This window comes from Drosophila simulans, chromosome 4, assembly GCF_016746395.2.
Source record: "Drosophila simulans strain w501 chromosome 4, Prin_Dsim_3.1, whole genome shotgun sequence".
In the NCBI taxonomy this organism is placed as follows: Eukaryota; Metazoa; Arthropoda; class Insecta; order Diptera; family Drosophilidae; genus Drosophila; species Drosophila simulans.
In genome coordinates, this window is record NC_052524.2 from 342362 (window position 1) to 348361 (window position 6000).

The following is a 6000-nucleotide window of genomic DNA, read 5'->3' on the forward strand; positions in this document are numbered from 1 at the left end:
GTTGTGCATGCTGCAAGCGTATTATTATATAAATTCAATCATACTATTGCATTTAAATTGAATTGTGTATATGTTCCATGATTAAAACATGTTTGTAGTGAAATTAATTGAAAATTAAGCACTACTGCAAATTTAAACTTAAAATTATATTTATAATTGCAGAACACATTATTTTATTATAAAAACAGCGTAAAATATGCTATTTACATAGTTCAATGGTTATTACGTTAAGTTTTACTCCCTATAACCACGGGGCAAGTAAAAGGCCAACGGGAATGTTTTTTGCATATTTGGACACTGTTTAATAACTATAAAAACTGTATGGCGGCATTGAAGTCAGCAATCGCGATCACGATTTGCGGTCAAAAGCAGATGGTGGTATACTGACCCACGAAGAGGATCACATGAATAAAAGAAAAATGAGTGGAGCAGGGTACATGGCAAAGTGACCTGTATCAATAAATTGCGTTTGTATATGTATGTACGTGCATCTGCAAATACACAGCTGTTTCCGCGGCATTAATGTAACCAAAAAATGTTATGGGAAAAAATGGGATACATGTTCATAAAATATTTTTAAGTGTTTCGGACTCAAATGCCAAAGAATCTTTTTATATTGTTATATTTATACCCATTATGTATGTATATTCGTCTGTCCTTGTCAAGGCGGTTTCTGTACCAAACCACACCGTAACCTTTCTTCATTCCGACTATAAGTTCTTCACCGGTGGTTTGCGTTTGGCTATCATCACCCGAGCCCTAGTGGTATAGGGGCAGATGCAATCAGGCGACCACCACAGGTATAGCAATGAGGAATAGTTTCTGATATGGCACATTCATCATTTGCATACACTGTAGAAAAACTTAAGGCCCTTGAATATTGAATTTCAAAGGCCCCTTGGCGGTAAATATTTTTGATCGTCTTGATCGTTTGCGGACACAAACACTTACTATCTGGTATGAATATTGCGAAGAGTTATGGAAAGGAACTTTAGAAATGGATATATTCCGGCAAGAACATAACTTGCAGATCGAATCAGTCTGGATTTCCTACGGCTGGGAACGATTTTTCTGCGTGTAGGCGCTGCTAGGTACACGCATGTGTAGGGCCACGCAGGCGCAAGCGCAGCCAATTGGCAGCAGTACCAACCCCTGAAGGGTCAGGTCACCCAGCCCCAATCTAGTCCAGTCCCTCGTTCAAGTTTCAAGGGGACAAAGAACCAGATGGCACCGGCGCCGTTGTGAACGCGGCTCCAGTGCGTAACGGTACCTTCAGCGGTATCGGTACCAGTACCGGTATCAGCGATCAGTGTCAGTGGTGTCCCGTTTGCGCCTAGGGTCGCTGCTACTCAGTAATTTATGCATAATGCGGACAGTTAAATGCAAAAGGGTCAGAGCGCGTTATTCAGGACAAAGGAAAAGTAATCACTCTGACAGACATATGTAGGTAGATGGGTCAGGCAAACGCAAGACCTCGACGTGTTAAAGGGTTGATACTCGGACACTGATTTGCACACAGCTTTGCATCCCTTGGACTTGTATCATTTACATATTCTACGTTTAAATTCATTTTGAGTTTTGTACCTTTCGAACAAACCCGGAGCTCAAAACTCATCGTAAGCATAAATATACCTTTCCTTTGTGGAATTGAACGCTGATGTCGCGTTGTCGGATTTCCGCTCTAATTGCGCAGTACCGACAGTTAAGACTAGCTTTTGTAGATCGGCTGTTTCCTTAACCCCAAAATCTACTTTATAAAATAAAAAATACTTTGACAATAATCTAAAAGTTGTGCTCCAAAAAAAACTATAAATATTCCTATTCCAGCCATATCCGTTCGACAGGGACTACTAAAAATATATACTTATAACAGTTATCCGGGCATCGCGATGTATTAAAATCCAGCTAAAAAACAGATTTTTGGTAAAATATAAAAAAATGTTTGCTCAGACTTAATGGAAATAATAAAAACTTGGCACTGACACACTGCCATTTTGTTTTCCTGGTATAGTAGAAGCAGCCCCTTGACACGACCTTTCAACTGCCCACCACCCACCCGCGTCCGCAGAACGTACCATCCAAAAATCTATACGCACCCACCCACCGTCCGGTGAACCGACCGCCAGGCCCGTCGACTACCCTTTTTGTTCACGAGATCCAAGTCATCGTTAGTTGTAGTTGCCCTTTTTGTTGTTTCTCTTTTATATTCTTTCTTTTTCTTTATTTTTTATACTTTAGGTTGTGAATAAATGTTGGCATGGCGCGCTTCCACCCACAAGGAAAGCAGCGAGCGCTGCAAAGGCCGGCTTGATGGATGACGATAGCAATGCCATGGCAATGGAGCCCCCTTGCCTCAAGTTCAAGTTGAGTTGAGTTCAGCAAAGTGATGCGGAGTTTGAACGGGGTAGGGAGACAGCTTCGCGCAAATAAAATGTAATTGAGGGGAGAATAAGCCTAAGACGATGCTGCCACTGACAAAACTTGTGATTGTCGACCGGCCTTTTACTGGGATAGGAGGGTAGGGTTACTTGGGCTGCCGCATTCGTCCTGGGGAATGGGGTTGGTAACACTCTGATAATATTAAACCGGACGCGGCCCAGTTCTAGGCCTGCTAAAAACAATTTAAAATTTAATTTCAGCGAAGAACAGAAAAATCAACAGAAAAATGAATGTGGGAAAAGAAAGAGGAATAAGAATGTTCTGAATTCGCCCCACTTTCATTTTTGTAGGAAACCCTACACCATGGAAGGTGTATTTTAGTTCCAACCAAGAAAGAACGCCATAATCGATTTTATCAACTAGATTTTTGGTTTTTCGGCGTTAAAGTAAGGGTGACTACATTTTTAGCGGCAAATAGATAGAATTTCGTACTTAAATAATAAAATGAAAACACATTAAAACGTTTTTCAAAAGTGTGGCAACAGCACAGCGAAGTCGTTCATAGAATATTTCTGGCGTTTTTAGTTTGTGAGACTACACACGGACTGGTATGATCGACTCGACTCATTTAGCGATGCTAAGCAAAAATATATATACTTTATAGGGTCTATCTTATGTTAGTAACATACTTTTGAACGAATACAGTATACACATTTACTTTAGGAGTTACGAGTAACTCATAACAAGAGAGAATGCTAAATTCGAGTTCTCCGATTATCAGATACCCGTTACTCAGTTAGTGTGAATGCGAACGCTAAATTTCATCATAGATATTGGGGAATAAAATGATATAAAATTTTTAAATTGTTCATTACTCGTAAAGTGAAAGTATGTAACAGGTACAAAGTATACATAATATTGATCAGGATCAATAGACAAATGCCAGGGCTGGCACACCCCGTCAAACGCTCACAAAACGCACAAAACTGTCCCCCCCCCCCCCCCCCCACACTTTTCAAAAATGATTTAAGCTTGTTTGATTTTATTATTTGCTTTTTAAAAATCGTTAACCACTACACCTACTGTAACGCACAAGCCGATGTACTGTAACTACAAGCCGATCTAGTTTCGGGCGACACTTTTTATTTCTCTTGCCAATTCCTATCGTTCGTACTCCCACTAGTATCTGATAGCCGAGAAAATCGACTATAGCGTTCTGTCTTGTTTCTGTGCCGGCTTATAGCTATTTGTTCTTTTTAGCATTTTAATTTATACAGAAGTCTATATATGTATAACAAGTCCCAGATCTAAATTTACCTGAAGATCATATATCAGATACTAAAACAACTATTTCCCAGATTGCATTCGATCTCGGGCAGCGGGGAGGCTTAGCCATGCCTTTAAAGCTGGTTTATTTAGACAATTTAAGTTGGGGTAGCCTGCCAAAAAAATTTAAAAAGCCTTTGAAACACAAATATAGCTTAAGTTGCTTGGCAACTGCGGATGTGCAGCAAGCTAAATTTTGCAATAATCGTTGGTTGGTTTCCAGGACCTGGGAACTGGAAGAAATACCCGCAAATTTGGTTGAATGAACTATAAAACATTAAAGTTTAAATCAAACTCTCAACATATTTGTGGAGCCAAAATATATTGTTATCTCCTAGCTGGTGTTGCACTGGCTATGATCGGACTACCACAGCATATATACATAAACATAACGTCGTCACTACGCGTGTACCAGCAAAAGTAAGAGCGCTGCCTCTTATACAAAAACTAAAGAGTCCGCAGTTCCTCAATAAAAAAGAAAAGACAGAGACACCTAGCGGTTGGTAGGTATACTCAATTTCATTCTGACCCTTCACTACATACTGAGTAAGTAACGGGCACTTTTGAGTTTTAACTAATGCTTTAAATTTTATATATATTTATTTTATTTTAAGGTCATTTAAAATAATTTAATTTATTAAAAGTAGGCACAATTATGCCAAATCGTATCTTCCCCTGTACAGGTGAAAAGGCAAAATGCTTTAGCATAGCTTTTTCAAACTTACCTCATACGAAACAGTTTGTATGTACATACTTTTATTTGTATGTTAGCATGTATATAAATACGTATTAGCGCACTTACGCCAACGCCATTGTCATTTTGTAGCCTGAGTGTTTGTAGTTCGGCCCGTTCCACGCAATCTTGGTTCTCAGTTTAAAGTTCATCACGTAAATGTTTTAACAGTATATTTTAGGTTTCAGGTAGTAAATACGAATGAGCTGGCGACGAAATGGCAGTAATCGCATTTTTTCGATATGTCTACTGCATAGGGAGCAGCTTTGTTTTTCTATTCCTGACTGTTTCACGATTATATGGTTGACTTTTTATCCTTAAAACTAATTACATGAATTATTTCCTACTACTCAGTAGCATTACTGTTTCAGCATTCTTTTCAGCAGCTTCGTTTTCTTTGACAGCCTCGAGGAGAATGTAAAGATGCGGCAGATTTAGTTAGTTTAGCCGCTTGAGCTTGGAAAACGACAGTTGACTACTCCGCAGGCCGTTTGCCACTGACGCTAATGGTCCGAATATGGGAGTACATATTCCTGTGAACTCTTTACAGCTTACCAAGTTAGTCCGCGAACCTCCATTTAAAAATTAACATAAGTCGACGACATCACTGAACTGATAGACACTTATGATTCACGCTTTCAGATACTCTGGCCTAGGACCATTATCAATTGGCGTGCACGACATTTCATCAGCTTTTTACGTGTACGACTTTCCCATGGAGGTGCCCCAACCTAGAATCAGATCCAAAGTGCAAACGTTCTGACCAGGGGGGTGAATCAACAGGCGGCTGGCTCAATAAAGACCCTTCCAGAGAAACGCAGATACTGGAGATGGGGTACTTTTTTATTCATTGCTGTTTTTTCAATACTGTTTTGCCGTTTTTATGTTCATTCCCTTCTCATATATTTCGTATAAATTTTTTTTCGGTGTCCGATTTTTTTTATGTATGGGCTGTCCAGTATTAACACGTCTAAAACAGAGTACAATTCTGACCCCAATTATGGTATAATAAACTTACAGATTTGGGGTGCGTTAAGAGTCGAAATTCGTGGTAAAAATCGAACGCAATAATGGAATTTTTTATATAATTTTTATTAATATTATATTATATTTAATGCGGACGATTTTAGTTTATTTCTCTTTTTGGTTTAACATCAAAACCTCCCTAAATGCTTTTACTAAATGGAAATAAACATAAAATATATGTGTGGAACAATTTTTGACTAAGCACGGGATTGTGTTTAAATTTTTTTCAGGAAATGATAATTTGTGATATTTTTAGTTACGCGAAAACTAAACGTGGTAACGAGGAAGTTATATTGCAGTTACTTTATTCAGAAGTTTCCAGACAGGAATAGTCTAATAAAATCTTTTTCAGCACAAATTGAATAACAGGCACTTATATAATGCGCTTCGCACAAATGACCAAAACCGCGTTCAATTATTCGATGTGCTGAAAAAACTCGAAACAAGGTCCGTCGCAATTGTAGTTGGGGCAGAGGTGGGTTACTTGCTCGACAGTAAAACGCGATGCAGTGGTTTGTCTATGGGGTCCAACGAGT

At 39.0% G+C, this 6000-nt stretch overlaps 1 long non-coding RNA gene across 1 annotated transcript; it reads left to right on the forward strand.

The window, feature by feature from the left end:
- Nucleotides 1-3368: 3368 nt before the first annotated feature.
- LOC120285220 lies at nucleotides 3369-5642 on the forward strand. The gene is made up of 2 exons (XR_005544484.1): nucleotides 3369-4996; nucleotides 5081-5642. It is a non-coding gene; the product is annotated as an uncharacterized LOC120285220 (long non-coding RNA).
- Nucleotides 5643-6000: the final 358 nt, after the last annotated feature.